Source organism: Esox lucius, chromosome 2 (assembly GCF_011004845.1).
Source record: "Esox lucius isolate fEsoLuc1 chromosome 2, fEsoLuc1.pri, whole genome shotgun sequence".
NCBI classification, from domain to species: Eukaryota; Metazoa; Chordata; class Actinopteri; order Esociformes; family Esocidae; genus Esox; species Esox lucius.
In genome coordinates, this window is record NC_047570.1 from 12,767,935 (window position 1) to 12,785,471 (window position 17,537).

Consider the following 17,537-nt stretch of genomic DNA (forward strand, 5'->3'; position numbering starts at 1 on the left):
TTTTGGCCACGTCAATGTTTCTGTGTAATCAAAAGACAAGCAGGTAAATGAATGGCTGTGACCAGAGTCCTTAAACAGGATCCAAGTCTGCAGCCTTACCATGTGGACATGGACAATCAGGTGGGGTGTGGGGTGTGATCCAGGAATCATCATGCAGAAGCTTCATCTGAAGCACATTCAGGAGGACTTTGGACAGAGACATATCAAATCTTTAGGGTCAGGTAGTCCTTAGGTATGGTCCAAGGGTCAAACAGGACAACAGGAAAGTTAGAGAGAGCATTCCTAGGATTTGTAAGGATACCTATGCATACTTTTCAGACCAACCTTGTCCCCCGTTCACATAAACTAATGCTTTGTAACAACTGGAACTTAAATTCAATCAATCAAATGTAAAGGGTTTGCATAGAAACCCAGTCCGGAAACCCAAATTGATGCACAGTGGCTAGAAGAAACCTCCTCAGTCCCTCATAGTCCCCCCGAACCTAAACCACCAACATAATAACTAGGGAATGAGACGGTGGTGGTGAGCAGATCTGGAGACACGATTTCCCCATCCTGAGGTTGGAGTAATAACTAGGGAATGAGACGGTGGTGGTGAGCAGATCTGGAGACACGATTTCCCCATCCTGAGGTTGGAGTAATAACTAGGGAATGAGACAGTGGTGGGGAGCAGATCTGGAGACACGATTTCCCCATCCTGAGGGTGGAGTAATAACTAGGGAATGAGACGGTGGGGGTGAGCAGATCTGGAGACACGATTTCCCCATCCTGAGGGTGGAGTCATAACTAGGGAATGAGACGGTGGTGGTGAGCAGATCTGGAGACACGATTTCCCCATCCTGAGGGTGGAGTAATAACTAGGGAATGAGACAGTGGTGGGGAGCAGATCTGGAGACACGATTTCCCCATCCTGAGGGTGGAGTAATAACTAGGGAATGAGACGGTGGGGGTGAGCAGATCTGGAGACACGATTTCCCCATCCTGAGGGTGGAGTAATAACTAGGGAATGAGACAGTGGTGGGGAGCAGATCTGGAGACACGATTTCCCCTTCCTGAGGGTGGAGTAATAACTAGGGAATGAGACGGTGGGGGTGAGCAGATCTGGAGACACGATTTCCCCAGGGTGGAGTAATAACTAGGGTGTGAGATGGTGGGGGTGAGCAGATCTGGAGACACTATTTCCCCAGGGTGGAGTAATAACAAGGCGGTGTTCCTTGTTTGGGCTAAAGGACAGTCCTCCAAGTGGAACACATAGCCCACAGGCTAAACCTAATCATGGATTATTGCAGTGTTAAAGCCAGGGACTGAGACGTGGGGCCGGACACTCTCTCTGCCACGTCCGACGGGTTGGGGGAGAAAGGATCCAGAATCTCATATGTACTATAGTTCCGTGTGACCAGCCTGAGCCAATGGAGTGCTCAGTGCCTCAGTTGTGTGTTAACAGGCCATGCCCTGAGATTCACCCGCACAAAACAAAAGTGTCCCAGATCTTTAAAAACCCTGAGTCGATAGGCTTAGGACAGGCTCTGATTCCGTTGTGACGAACGTCTCCACAGATGCATCCAGGGCCTGGCAGGATATTGATGTTCCCCTCAGGGAAGCAGCAGGGTACCAGAGATGGGAGAAAGGGGCGGGGCGGGGTGGGGGGGCTGAGGGCAGTAAAAATGAGTCATTTGTTTTGTGGCTGTGTGATCACTGGCCTGAATCTGGCACAGTGGAACTCCTCACCTCTCCCTGACCCTCACACAGGGCAACCAGCCCCAGACTGAGCCCACTGGAAGTGACATCACATCTCCAGTCAGCCTGCCTGGCTCTCTAAGCCCACTAGGCCATAAAACGGCCCACAGTTTTACAGTCCCCTTGCCATTCACAGTGTTGAGGGAGAGTAAAACACAGCGACTAATGTGTGCTGGAGTTTTACGGGATCAGTGCTGGTGGACATGATGCTGTAGAAATTGGTCCTGTGCCCGGCCTGCTTTGATGAGGTCAACAGATGAGACAAAGGGCCTTTTAGTGCAAAGGTGGAGATGGTGTGGTGTGGTGTGCATTGAAGTATGGGGATGGCCAGTGGCTGGTGGTAATGTAGGTAGTCTTCTTCTTTTTCGATTGCTACATGGAGCAGGCTTTTACAGTAAAGCTTCTTAAGTACCAGCCCCTCGTAATTTGCCTGGACAGTCTTAGATATACTGTAGCTGAAGCTTCGTACTGTCTGTCAGACTGGACAGTCTTCGATAGAGCTGAGGCCTGGTACTGTCTGTCAGACTGGACGGCTTTAGATAGAGCTGAGGCCTGGTACTGTCTGTCAGACCGGACGGCTTTAGATAGAGCTGAGGCCTGGTACTGTCTGTCAGACTGGACGGCTTTAGATAGAGCTGAGGCCTGGTACTGTCTGTCAGACAGGACGGTCTTAGATAGAGCTGAGGCCTGGTACTGTCTGTCAGACCGGACGGTCTTAGATAGAGCTGAGGCCTGGTACTGTCTGTCAGACCGGACGGCCTTAGATAGAGCTGAGGCCTGGTACTGTCTGTCAGACAGGACGGTCTTAGATAGAGCTGAGGCCTGGTACTGTCTGTCAGACCGGACGGCCTTAGATAGAGCTGAGGCCTGGTACTGTCTGTCAGACTGGACGGTCTTAGATAGAGCTGAGGCCTGGTACTGTCTGTCAGACCGGACGGTCTTAGATAGAGCTGAGGCCTGGTACTGTCTGTCAGACCGGACGGTCTTAGATAGAGCTGAGGCCTGGTACTGTCTGTCAGACTGGACGGCCTTAGATAGAGCTGAGGCCTGGTACTGTCTGTCAGACTGGACGGTCTTAGATAGAGCTGAGGCCTGGTACTGTCTGTCAGACTGGACGGTCTTAGATAGAGCTGAGGCCTGGTACTGTCTGTCAGACTGGACGGCCTTAGATAGAGCTGAGGCCTGGTACTGTCTGTCAGACTGGACGGTCTTAGATAGAGCTGAGGCCTGGTACTGTCTGTCAGACTGGACGGTCTTAGATAGAGCTGAGGCCTGGTACTGTCTGTCAGACTGGAAGGTCTTAGATAGAGCTGAGGCCTGGTACTGTCTGTCAGACTGGACGGCCTTAGATAGAGCTGAGGCCTGGTACTGTCTGTCAGACTGGACGGTCTTAGATAGAGCTGAGGCCTGGTACTGTCTGTCAGACTGGACGGTCTTAGATAGAGCTGAGGCCTGGTACTGTCTGTCAGACTGGACGGTCTTAGATAGAGCTGAGGCCTGGTACTGTCTGTCAGACTGGACGGCCTTAGATAGAGCTGAGGCCTGGTACTGTCTGTCAGACTGGACGGCCTTAGATAGAGCTGAGGCCTGGTACTGTCTGTCAGACTGGACGGTCTTAGATAGAGCTGAGGCCTGGTACTGTCTGTCAGACTGGACGGCCTTAGATAGAGCTGAGGCCTGGTACTGTCTGTCAGACTGGACGGTCTTAGATAGAGCTGAGGCCTGGTACTGTCTGTCAGACTGGACGGTCTTAGATAGAGCTGAGGCCTGGTACTGTCTGTCAGACTGGACGGTCTTAGATAGAGCTGAGGCCTGGTACTGTTTGTCAGACTGGACGGTCTTAGATAGAGCTGAGGCCTGGTACTGTCTGTCAGACTGGACGGTCTTAGATAGAGCTGAGGCCTGGTACTGTCTGTCAGACTGGACGGTCTTAGATAGAGCTGAGGCCTGGTACTGTCTGTCAGACTGGACGGCCTTAGATAGAGCTGAGGCCTGGTACTGTCTGTCAGACTGGACGGTCTTAGATAGAGCTGAGGCCTGGTACTGTCTGTCAGACCGGACGGTCTTAGATAGAGCTGAGGCCTGGTACTGTCTGTCAGACCGGACAGTCTTAGATAGAGCTGAGGCCTGGTACTGTCTGTCAGACTGGACAGTCTTAGATAGAGCTGAGGCCTGGTACTGTCTGTCAGACCGGACGGTCTTAGATAGAGCTGAGGCCTGGTACTGTCTGTCAGACCGGACAGTCTTAGATAGAGCTGAGGCCTGGTACTGTCTGTCAGACTGGACAGTCTTAGATAGAGCTGAGGCCTGGTACTGTCTGTCAGACTGGACGGTCTTAGATAGAGCTGAGGCCTGGTACTGTCTGTCAGACTGGACGGTCTTAGATAGAGCTGAGGCCTGGTACTGTCTGTCAGACTGGACGGTCTTAGATAGAGCTGAGGCCTGGTACTGTCTGTCAGACTGGACGGTCTTAGATAGAGCTGAGGCCTGGTACTGTCTGTCAGACTGGACGGTCTTAGATAGAGCTGAGGCCTGGTACTGTCTGTCAGACTGGACGGCCTTAGATAGAGCTGAGGCCTGGTACTGTCTGTCAGACTGGACGGCCTTAGATAGAGCTGAGGCCTGGTACTGTCTGTCAGACTGGACGGTCTTAGATAGAGCTGAGGCCTGGTACTGTCTGTCAGACTGGACGGTCTTAGATAGAGCTGAGGCCTGGTACTGTCTGTCAGACAGGACGGTCTTAGATAGAGCTGAGGCCTGGTACTGTCTGTCAGACCGGACGGTCTTAGATAGAGCTGAGGCCTGGTACTGTCTGTCAGACTGGACAGTCTTAGATAGAGCTGAGGCCTGGTACTGTCTGTCAGACTGGACAGTCTTAGATAGAGCTGAGGCCTGGTACTGTCTGTCAGACTGGACGGCCTTAGATAGAGCTGAGGCCTGGTACTGTCTGTCAGACTGGACGGCCTTAGATAGAGCTGAGGCCTGGTACTGTCTGTCAGACTGGCTGGCCTTAGATAGAGCAGAGGCCTGGTACTGTCTGTCAGACTGGACGGTCTTAGATAGAGCTGAGGCCTGGTACTGTCTGTCAGACTGGACGGTCTTAGATAGAGCTGAGGCCTGGTACTGTCTGTCAGACTGGACGGTCTTAGATAGAGCTGAGGCCTGGTACTGTCTGTCAGACTGGACGGCCTTAGATAGAGCAGAGGCCTGGTACTGTCTGTCAGACTGGACGGTCTTAGATATAGGTGCAGTCTGGTATTGTCTCTGTTGGTTCTGTCGGCTTCCACCCAGCAGTTGATCTGCAGTCTGGTAGCAGCGTGGAGCAACCGGTCTAAATCCCTTGCCGTCTGCCAGGGAGGCAAAACTACATTAGCCCAATCACTGCTTCCTGTGGCTGACACCAGGGGTACAGGAACTGCCTCTTCAGACACTGGCGAGCTGCTTCGCACACAGATTCCAGCTCTGTATGTTTGCTGAGTCAGAGCCCTAGGCAGAGTGGGAGAACTCAGCTAAAACATTGGAAAGGACAGCAGTTTCTGTTTCTGTGCTACGCTTGGCTCTGATCTCTGCAAGGCCCTTAATCAGACCACAATCACACTGAGTTGCCCCCCCCCCCCCACTTCTCCATTATCTTGCCCTGGACTGGATATCACTAATGAACTGTTCTCCCAGTAGAATATGTTGCAGCTGACCTGGAAAAACAAAAGGCTTGTGTATAAACAACATGGCTCTTGCCGTTGTCACAGAGCTCTGAGAGTGAGAGAGAGAGAGTGAGAGAGAGAGAGTGAGAGAGAGAGTGAAAAGGGGGGAAAGAGAGTGAGAGACTAATTCAGACTTTTTACCAGAGAGATGATGACGAGGCAGGGTGGGGATTGGAAGATCCATCATCATATGAGACATGGCCAGACCATTTCTGACCTTTGCATCAATGCAATTTCCCTTTAATCAGTTCTGAACATCAATAAAAGAAATTGACAGAAGCATCCTTTCAAAGAATGAAACTACAAAAATGTGCCCTTGTTGAGTAATTTCCAGTGGGAGAATACATTTTCCTGTCATCAGTTGAGTGCTGTCAATCAGTATCATGCAAAATACAAGTTACAGACGGAGCTGCCCACCGATCAGCTCCCATTAAGTTGAGCACTGTGGTATGACACACATGGGGGAGCTCTCACTGCATTATATTACATTTATGCCATAAAAAATATGCTCCTTTTCAGAGCAGCTAATGACAGTATCATGGGCATGTCTCAGCCTATGAGTGGGTGAATCCAACTACCTCCAGGGCAGCCACCCAGTTTCCCTGTGACATAGTCAGGAAGTCCTCTACTGACAAATTACATTTTTTTTTGCCTTTCTGAGTACAACCAGACTCTCTCCTTTTCAGCAGGCTTGCCACTGGTCCCTGCTTCAGCCAAATGATGTATTCCCAGATTATCTGATTTCATGGACAAGCTTAGGGCTGCCCGGGTGCACCTTCACTCTGCCTAACTAGCATAGCCCTGGAAGATGTGGGGCTGGTATGAATGCTTCTGGTAGACGAGAGTCGAGGTAGCCACTTAGTAGAAGGGTGAACCAGGGGTTAATTGCAGCTTCAAGGGGCTTAAGGGGAGTGTTTAGTCTTCCAGAGCCCCTCAGATGTCAGCCTTCTCCGTTCCTTCCTCAGGCCACTGACAATGGGTTCCCACTTCGAGAAAAGGAGCTTCCCTTCTGGAACGCGCTAAGTGCTGGAACTCCCATGTGGCTCGGCCCAGCAACTCTCGCCCAGTCTAAACAAACATTCTCCCAAAAATGAGTGTTGAAAGTGCAAACTTGAGGAAAATGGGGAAGGTCCCTTCCCCACAGTCAGGGACTGCACCGTCCAGAGTGATCGACGTGGAAAAGACACATTGCAGTCAAATTGGAAGTGGAGCAATGTCACCGCAGCCCATACAGAGGTCTTTCGCCCCGTCATTCCTGCGATAGAACCACTGGCGTAGCGTGGGACAGCGGGCCCAGGTGCAAGATGTCCTTATGTCTAACCACCCCTTCCCCCAGCAACGGAACTTGTGGAACGGTATACACGCATGTGATCCTGCCGTAGACGTAGTGGCTTGTGATTGTGATCACAGAATAGGAACACATGATGTAAAACACAAATACAAAATATTTTTATGGTAGAGGCCAAGGACGGGCTCCCCACCCACCACGGGCCCTGGTGCAACTGCGGCTCCTGCACCCCTGGTAGTTACACGCATGGATAGAATGAGTTACTGCCCAACAAAAGCCCCATGCTGTCAAGGCACGATGAAGTGTGTACCCGAATCAAAGTGGTTAGTGCAGGGGCATTATTATATCACATGGAAGATGTGTCTTCCAGTCTGGCTTGAGCTCTCATTGGACAAGTTTGGAGAGATATGATTAAATGTTTTGTTCTGGCTGTGCACACAATGAAGGTGCATACCCCCATACATGGGGGGGGGGGGGGGCTCATTTCCTCCTTCAGGGAACCAGGGTTATAGACACAGATTTCACTCCATGACACCAGACCTTTGCTAAACACAGAATGAGTTAAACAAACACTATGGAATCAGTAATGGGTATTATTTTTATCCGATCAACATCTGCTTCCAACATGGTTTTTTGGTGGTGTGCTAAAAGAACATTAGGTTTTACTTCTACATGATGGTAGGTCAGGTGGCAAAGCAAGGGTAAGACTTCCTCTGTTCGTCTGATTACTTTTCTCTGTGACAATGAAGACATGTTTTTGGAGCAGTGCTTGACTTGGTCCACAGCTAGCTGGACCACCAGTGAACCAGCACGTCAGCTTTTGGAAGAACAGCATTTGGGTTCCTTTTCAAGTGCTTGACTTATTCTGGAGGCCAGAGTTCTCCGAAGCACTGTAATGTGTGACATGTTTTCTCTCTGTCTAACTGGCCATACAGACACCAGTACACTTTTTGATTAGGATGTGATGTTCCAAATATTTGAAAATGTGAAATATATCTCCTTCCCCAAATCCAAACAATGAGAAAGCCCCTCAGACCTCCTCCTCCAACAGGCCCTGAAAATGAGACAAGGATTTAGAAGTACACAACAGACATCCCTCTTTCTGTGTGTGTGTGTATATGTGTGTTTATCCTCTGTGTGTATGCCAGTGAGTGGGCTGTTGCCTGGGGACAGGCATATATGATTTCAGCACCATCGTAGACCCTCAACCTATGCAATTATGATAGACAACAGACTGACCCATGAGTCAAATGAAAAATATGGCTTCTCGCGCAGGTGTAATTTAGTGCTGCATCAAATGCCTGCACACTTAGCAGCTCTCCAGATTGAGTGGTTTTGTACAGACACAACCAAACATTCTCCTACTCAGTGTCTCGATCAAGAGCATAATGGCAGAAGTAGATAGGACTATGGGATGAGAGACCAGGACTCTTCATTTACATGGGCTACAAATAAATGCGGCTAAATGTTGTCTGGGAACATTTTCAATCACTTGAATGGACTTGATTTGGCACTTCTGGGGAGGGATAAAACAATTGTTGACATGGTTCAAAAACTGCATTTCAAAATAAATTGGTTCTTCTCAGATTTGAGACCAATCAGTACTGATCACTCCTGTAATGTCAGAGTTTCAAGATAAACTGGAAATACTTTTTTTTTGGATTTGATGCAAGAGCAATACCGTGATGAACACTTCTGGCACCCTTGTAAAGTACCTTTTTCAGATCTGGCCCCATAAGAATATAGCCGGATTGCCCTGCTCTAGGCGATACAGCTCACTTTAAAACGAGATTTGCTGCTTCTCTCACACAGACTCAAGGGCACCTCCTTTGAGTATTATAGAAGACTTTCTACTTCCATTTCTCTCTCGTTCGCCTCTCCCTGTCTTCTAATCTCAACCTTCTTCTCTTTTTCTACCTCTCTTCCAGTTGCTGAAACCCCTCTCTCCCAGTCTGTTTCCATCAAACTCCCAGTCACTGAAACATCTCTCTCCCAGTCACTGAAACACCTCTCTCCTAGTCACTGAAACACCTCTCTCCCAGTCACTGAAACACCTTTCTCCCAGTCTGTTTCCATCAAACTCCCAGTCACTGAAACATCTCTCTCCTAGTCACTGAAATACCTCTCTCCCAGTCACTGAAACACCTCTCTCCCAGTCTGTTTCCATCAAACTCCCAGTCACTGAAACATCTCTCTCCCAGTCACTGAAACACCTCTCTCCCAGTCACTGAAACACCTCTCTCCCAGTCACTGAAACACCTCTCTCCCAGTCTGTTTCCATCAAACTCCCAGTCACTGAAATAACTCTCTCCCAGTCACTGAAACATCTCTCTCCCAGTCACTGAAACATCTCTCTCCCAGTCACTGAAACATCTCTCTCCCAGTCACTGAAACAATCTCCACCTTCAATCTTTGGTAACACTTCCCCTTAAGTTGACACTTATTACTATGTAACTGCTATGAAAAATCAATATTAACAACAGTATTAGCAACAATGTAAGAACCGACTGCAAAAGTGTAATTACAATATGTTTTATTTACAGGTGTAACAAGACGCTGTGTAATTACACACTTGGAATAGCATCCTACAGGATGAGTAGTAATTATGTCTTGTGTAATAACCTATACCGAAAATCATTTATCTTGCAATTACAATGTAATACATGTTATAACATTGTTGTTGATATAGTTGTTAATGTATTTGCATAGTAGTGACATAGTAATAAGTGTCAACGTTAACGTGTTACCCAATCTTTCCCTCTCTTTCTTTTGCCGACACAATTGGTGCATAAAAACACAGGCAAAAGAAAGAGAGAAATATAAATATAGAGTGGAAGCAACAAAGACAGAAAGAAATAAAGGGAGAAGTGAATAAAGGTGGAAAGAGGAAGAACAAAGATGAGGGCACTTGGTACAGGATAACGCATGCAGCAGTGTCTCTGTCTCTCAGACAGATAAGGATGAATGATGTCCTCCCCTGGAGCCCTGAAAAGCAGGAAGTGTGGATCCCTATTAATTAGAATATGAATTAGACTCCTTATCTGATGGCTTATTGGAGAGACCGTGATAATCCATGCCCAGGGCTGCAATGGCAATTCTCATTGACCGTCATAGAATATTATCCTGCTATTGTTAGCCACCAATGTTTTTGTGATGGTTCTCTCTAAAGAGGGGAACAGTGCAATGATTTCTTTCCCAACGTCATTTGATTGTGTCCTTCTGTCTGAAGATATAGACAAGCAGGTCTCTTTCTCTCTGTTGATCTTACTGTTGGAAATAGTCACTCCTTCTGCTAGTGCATTGCAATTACACACTATGTCTGGCAAGGGCTCCCTTTAGTTTTTCACAATCTCTTGCTCTTTTCTCTTCTCTTTTTCTCACCCCCTCTCCACACACGCCCTCCTCCATCTCTCCCCTTTTCATCTCCCCTCTCGTCCTTTCCCTGTCAGCAGAGGTTTGTACCTGCGGGGAGATGGAGTCTCTGTAGCCCAAACTCATTAGGTTTTCCTCAGCGGGGGCCTGGGCTGGGTCGGGAACTGATTAAAAGTTGAAAAGTGGAGGTTAATCACATCCTGACCTCCCAGGGCAGAATCATGGCCCTGGCTCCATGTTAATCAATGCTTCTTTAGGGTGGCTCTGAAGATGGGCTCCTCATATGGACCAATTACCCAGCACAGTTAACAGCACAATACCAACTGAGTATTTATTTTCTTTCCTGATTTTGTGATCGGAAATTGTTGGAATCATACAAATAGAATGATTTTAAGAAGCAAGGTGTAAAGCGGCACTCTTCGTATTGGGTTTATCTATTGACTGCCTTTGACCTTTGACCTAATGGACAGGCATGCATATTTCTATCGTTATTCTATCATTGGAGAAAGAACTGCAGTGCATGAGCAACAAGGGGGCAGAGCTTGGTGTTTGTGTGTGTGAAAGAGCAGCAATAGGCGAAAGGGAAAGTAATTACAAAATAAATCATATAAATGGACGAAACACACGGCTGGGTGGCACTTCAAAAGGACTGCATGAGATATGGATCTCTTATGAGTGATATGGCTATGGTATAGGCTCACTATTAGGTCAATATTGCAATTTTGATATGAAATTGATTCACAGCTGTGAACTAGTCTGTGTTTCATGCTGTATTTTGTCACCTAACCAATCTGGACTGCTCATTTCTGTCTCTCTGTCACAGGCATTTTCATCATTATTGGATATATGTGCTTGTGAATCGATGGGGGAAGTGTTGATTACTGCTATAATATACACGAGTAGCCCTCCGTTCAGTTGTGACCTCAGTTTCACCCGTGGTCAGTGTGTGGTAACAGGGAGCAGGGCTACTGTTTGAGCCAGAGGACGAGATGAAGAAGGAAAGAGGGAGAGGTAGGGATGCTAGATTGATATATGGATTGATTACTAGGGGAACATGTAAGTATGAAAAAAGCAGCCGGGTCTGAAACTTTATAGCTCAATATTCTCTGATTCTAGAGTTGTTGTTTTTTCTTGTGTGGATATGTTTTCCCACTTCCTGTCCTCTTTGAGACGTCCCATCGGCAGGCAGATCTCTCTGAATTAATCCTGCCTCTGCAACAACTGTGGCCGCCATCTCCCAACAGAGATCAGTGCTTTCACTCACGCTGTTTTCCGATTCACCTCAGCGTCCACTGAACCTCATCAGGATCCGCGGCCTCTCCAGGTAACGAAGGAATGTGTAATTGATCCTGTTCACATGGTTTAAACATTTAACCCTGACGGATGAACAGGGCTGTTGAATCCATTTCGCTCGGATCCATTATGAATGTCAGTTCTCCACGCTCGGCCGGTTTGACTCTTCAGGGCCTGGAACAACACCTCCCGGGGTTGTTTGGATGAGTTCGCCGACCGCGTCCGGGCCCACGACGGACTCTGATCACGTTCACGGAGATGAAGCGCAAACATGCTCTGTATGTGCCTGGCCACCTGGGGTAACTCAACACGGCTGTGAGGATGCATAACTTCCAGCCTGGAGAGCGCCGGGTCAGGAGGGAGAAGCCGGCTCTCTCCCACATCTGCCTTGGATATTGGAACCAGCTGCAGTAGCCCAGGGGTCCCTGTTAACCAGACTGCAATGAATCCATCCTTAACCCTTAGACTTCACTATTTATGGCGTCAACAGAGGTGACACTGCTGAAAGAAGTGAATTATTATTATTTATTTTTTTAAAGCTGTTTTCTTTGCCTGATTAGACGGTAGTGTGAATCCAGTGAATGTTGCTTTTGTTTCCCCTCTGTGGTTAGGGTAATAAAACCCCAGTATACTCTATTATGTTTCGAGCAGTTCTCTAAATGCAATCCTTTAGGAAAGAACGTGGAGTGAGGAGTTAGTTATGGACAGAGTGAATTCGGAAATCAGACTGTGTGTCTGGCTGGGAGGTGAAAGCCCTGCTGGATAGAGTCTGGTAGCCCTGCAGAGACACTCAGAGTGGATGTGTTGGTTAGAGTCTGGTAACCCTGCAGAGACACTCAGAGTGGATGTGTTGGTTAGAGTCTGGTAACCCTGCAGAGACACTCAGAGTGTATGTGTTGCTTTGAGTCTGGTAACCCTGCAGAGACACTCAGAGTGGATGTGTTGGTTTGAGTCTGGTAACCCTGCAGAGACACTCAGAGTGGATGTGTTGGTTTGAGTCTGGTAACCCTGCAGAGACACTCAGAGTGGATGTGTTGGTTTGAGTCTGGTAACCCTGCAGAGACACTCAGAGTGGATGTGTTGGTTTGAGTCTGGTAACCCTGCAGAGACACTCAGAGTGGATGTGTTGGTTTGAGTCTGGTAACCCTGCAGAGACACTCAGAGTGGATCTGTTGGTTAGAGTCTGGTAACTCTGCAGAGACACTCAGAGTGGATGTGTTGGTTAGAGTCTGGTAACTCTGCAGAGACACTCAGAGTGGATGTGTTGGCGGGCAACACAATCACAAGAGTTGTTGAGGAAAGAGGAAAAGCACAACAACACTGCCGCAATCTTTCTGTTGGCTGAGATAATTGGAAATAAATGATGTCTTGTCGCAGCGGTGCTGCAGACTAAATACTAATTTGCAGTGCAGAGGCAACGATTCAGGGGGATATGTTCCTAATGCTCCCCTGTCCCGGCTCTGCCAGGGCTCATTCTGTCTCCTCAGGCTGGGCCCGCCTCGCCTGTCTGGTCCCTGGCTTCATCAGCCCTGGCACGGGCATGCCAACAGGTTGTTATTCTAGAGGTTAACCACAGTTGTTTATACAATGGGTTTCTTCTCTGGTTTATTTACTTTCCCATCAGCCCCTGCCTGCAGGCCAGGGGTCAGGGGTGGGACATCCCAGGTTGAGTGTAGAGGAGCAGGTCAGTTTGGAGTTTGCCTCTGTTTCAATGTGGGTATGAGGGACAGAATCTGGGGCAGAGGGAAACCACAACTGTCCTGGTAGACTTGAGCTATACTCCCTGCAATGACTTCACACGCAATTATTGCATTATGCAAGAGTTCTCAACGGTCGTTTTCTTATTTTTGGTGCTCCTCTATGGCAATAGCGATAAAGCGAGGCGTAACAAAGCTAATTTTGTTGTGGCATCACTGCTTGTTTTTTTGGAGACTGTCTGTTTGGCACTGTGGTTAATGAGCCTGTCGGCCTGCAGAGCAGTGGGGACATAGATGGACGGGCCTGGTGTGCTGTTGTGTTACTGGGCACTGAGGCAGACGGCCTGGGGACGAAGATAGACGTGTCACCCATGGAATGCTAATGCTCCATCAACACTGCAATTAGCATGTTCCATGTGACTGAGCTGGACGCTGCTAGAGGGTGACAAAGGGTTACATGGCCCAGCATGGCTTTCAGCACCATCCAGGAGATAGTAACTACAGCAACCTAGACCAAAGAGCCCTAATGCGACTCATTATTCTGCAAATAAAAAGATTAGAGACAGGATTAATGCTTTTGTTTTTCCGTTTGTGACATGGACCGATGAGGAGAGTTGTGAAATGGAAAGATATTAACAATCCGTTTGGAAGTAAGAGCCGTTTTAGAGGCAAGCGGCATGTATTGCCATCGCCAGTGAAGTCAAAGCTGTTCTCGTTTCTAAGTACCCTTCAGTTTTCAAAAGCTCTCACATTCCAATTTCCGTAGCCGACACCTCAGTTCAACTCTCTGTACATCTGTCAATGACTTCATTGAGCAAGTGTGGGGTTACTGCATCGGCAACAAACTCATTATGCTTAGTATTTTATGAATCTTTGATGGCAACATTAGTTGGACCCAAATTGGTTTGTTTCGACGTTCCAGCTGGTTATACATGCAGCCCTTTGTGTCTGTCCAGCAGGCCGACAGTATCTTCATCTCAGCCCTCATCCTGACCTACTACTGGTCTGACTCACACTCCCTGTCATATAGCACCACACATACCTGTGAATGATCATCCCATAATACACTTGGGTTCTCCTCTAGTCCCATATACTGTGCATGTGGGAAATTACCCCATGTATGGAAGATGAGCGCCTCAGTGGGAAGAATCCATGCATGTGCCATGACTGTTTTCCATCCCCTGTCCATTGCAGTGAAAAAACGAACCTGGCTTGTGTTAAACGGTGACACTGGGTGTAAATCTCCTCCGTCTGAGAAGAGCAGTAATCAGCTTATTGGTCAGTTCAGGAAGCAAACTGAATTCTACTTCCTGGGTTAACTGTAGTGACGTAGAATTGAGCGCAGCTCTGGTGGCATGTGCCCACCTAGTAAGCTGTTTGGCATGCCAGGGGCTTAGTGGCCACCACTAATTAACGAGTGTCGGTGTGATCCCAAGTGGTAATTAGAACACAGTGTCAGTGTGGAGCCGTGCACTTTCATTAGCCCAGGAGACAGACAGGTATGTGTGGCAAAAGGAGAACTCATCTGGGAGAGGAGAAAGGCACAGACGATAAACTCAGCTATTAATGAGATTTACTACAGACACCAGCCTGCCCGCCTTCTCATTGGTGCTGAATCAAATTAATGGAAAGCAATAAAAAAGGAAGAAAATGGAAACTAAGGTTTAAAGCGAATTAATAGAAACGAATAGAAATGAATAGAATAAAAACACTTGTTTGGTTATTACCCAGCTTGCGCCTGTCATCACTGACTAGTGGCCGGGAAGCCCCATGGGGCTTCATTTGGCCTACATCGCCTGGGAAAGTGGGGTGGCATACTCAGCAGGGATTTTCTCATCTCCTTGTGCTCTAGTAGTGACTCGCTCAGACGGCTTGGTCACCTCCAAAAAAGCAATTGTTGTCATGCCAATGAACCTTTGCACATGTTGACCAACTTGACTTCCTGGTTGAAAGGGAGAGTCATCATGTCCAATAAATATTATGCTTTTGACATTTGGACAGATCGATGCGGATGGGTAGCCACTAGCCTTGCAAACTTCCACCGCAGTCAAAACACATATTTTACCAAAATACAATACAAAATAAAAAAATTCTTAGCAATGTATTTCAAACAACTGGAGCATTTTCCACCCTGTGTGAACTGCCCCAGATTTATCAGCCTAAAACATGGTGAGAGTGATGTTGATTGGCTGTGCTCAGCAGGCGAACAATGAGAGGTGGCCATTAACAGGCCTTTTACTACCACTGTGTTGGAGTAGTGTTCACTCTGCTCATTCTCTGCCTTACAAAATCCGAAAGATTGTCATAGCCTGGTTCTGTTATCGGTGAAGCGATAATATGTTTTTACACAAGGTAATAAAAATGTGATTTCTCAGCTTGCGGATGGTTTCCTTTAATGTCATTGAGGATGTATTTGAGCATGGGTAGTTGTGTTCTATGAAGATTCTCACTTTCTCAATCTCTCTGAAGGGAATACATTGGGACCATCTGAAGGGGTCTGTCTTTTCTTGCCATATGGAAATTTTGCTTAATAATAAATTGGTGGTGAGGTTTACATACACAAGGTTTGTCAGCTCTTCCCCATATAGTATTGTCATTATTTTCACAGTTTCAGACTATTATTTCAACCCCTTATGGAATGGACATATCAAGAGAATAATAGATGTTGTAGTGTTTTTACTGTTCTTTGAGTTTACTGAGGGAGGCCTCTGACTATGATGATAACACAAGCATCATTTATGATGCACGTTTAAACACCTTCTAGCACTTGTCCCTCATGTTTTAATGCCTTTGTGCACAGAAGAGTACAAGGATACAGTGAATGCATTATATGTATATATACATTGTAGGCTGTGCTTTAAAATGCCTGCTTGTGTTTTGTCCAGAGCATATAGGAGGTAATACACTGTTTTATTCAAGAACAGTTCCAAACCTAGCAATGCTCAAAAGCAAGTGTGCACCAAGTTTGCTGGAAGTTCTGTAGTGTCGGGAAAACATATCACTCTTCTGAGCTTTTTCTGGTAATTCATTCCCAGGATTCATTTGCAAACTACTACATTGGTCACTCGCTGTGATTCGTCATGGCAAAGAACACAGTGCAGTAGCTGGTGTTAACTAAACATGCATTACGTTGTTGTTAACATTTGATATTTCTTCACGCTATTTAATTTAACAAAGTAGCAATCTACAGTAGCATAGCAATGAACAAAGTGCCCCAAGCTAGCTGTCTAGCTGTGACAAAGTTTCTAAGAGCTTAAGAGCTCTGTGTCATCCCTTACATAAAGGAGAACGTAGCACGGGAGAACATTGAACACAAATTATGAAAAACAGCCGTAGACTCTTTATTGGATCTCCTGATCTAACTTGTCACGTCAGGGTTATTCTGTGTGTAGGGCTTGTATTTCCTCCGAGCAATACTGTACTCAAGGACTATGGCCTGAGGAAGGGTATCTCCTCCCTGGATATAATGGTCCACCTCCATCCAGCCATGCCCATCAAGTTTCCAGTCTCTCAATTTTCCGGCATGATATAAGGCACTTGAACTTATTGCTCCATTATTGCTCCATCTTATTGCTCCATTATTGCTCCATCTTAATGCTCCATTATTGCTCCATCTTATTGCTCCATTATTGCTCCATCTTAATGCTCCATTCTCACCCTCGGTACCTCATCTCCTCCTCTCCATCTGTGCTTGTTTCTGTTTGTCTACCTCTTTCTTGTGAAAGTGTCTTGTTCTTTCCTCCACTCTCCTGGCTGATGTCCCCTTTGCTCTTCCCCTCCCTCCCAGTGGTCCCGCCTGGGTTAATGTTCCATCAAGTGCTGCCCCAGCCCCAGGACAAGGGTGTAAATCAGCCCGGCTATAGGTGGACAAAGGCCAGCCCTGATATACGGCACCCAGCCCTGCCTCGTAATCTACTGAGGGAGGCCTCTGACAGCTTTAACCCATTCTATTGCACCCGACCTGCGATTTAAAGGACCCCGAATGTTCGCTGATGATCTTCTAACAGGATTGATATCTCAGGGTTGTCAGCTATGAAATAAAGAGAGTTCTTTTTAATGTTGGTCCAGAGGGGGGAGATGGAGGTTGCACCACTGGTGGTGATGCAGAGAGTGGGAACATTACCTCAGATCTATCAGGCTGCAGGGAAGCAGCGGTGTTGAGGGGAGATGGTCTGAGGAATTAGGAGGAGATTACGTCCTTTAACGGACCATCCATCATCAGGGCTTTTGGTCTGCAGGTGAAACTAGATACCAGAGAAATTGCGGCGGAGTCCTCTGAGAAACAAAACGTTACCAGCTGCAATGCAAACAGTAGGTATTAAATGTCACTGTGTTTGTTTGCGGTTTGGTTACCTTTCATCTACTGGGTCTACCATAAATTAGATCACGTTTATCTTGGATGGACTTGATTGGCTTTAGAAACATGCCTGTTGATTTCTGTGTCCATCG

The 17,537-nt window shown here is 47.3% G+C and overlaps 1 protein-coding gene across 1 annotated transcript in view; it reads left to right on the forward strand.

Moving 5' to 3' along the window:
- Positions 1-17,537, forward strand: part of fam189a1 (family with sequence similarity 189 member A1) — a 137,400-nt gene that overhangs the window by 79,936 nt on the left and 39,927 nt on the right. The gene's annotated exons all lie outside the window — the stretch shown is intronic.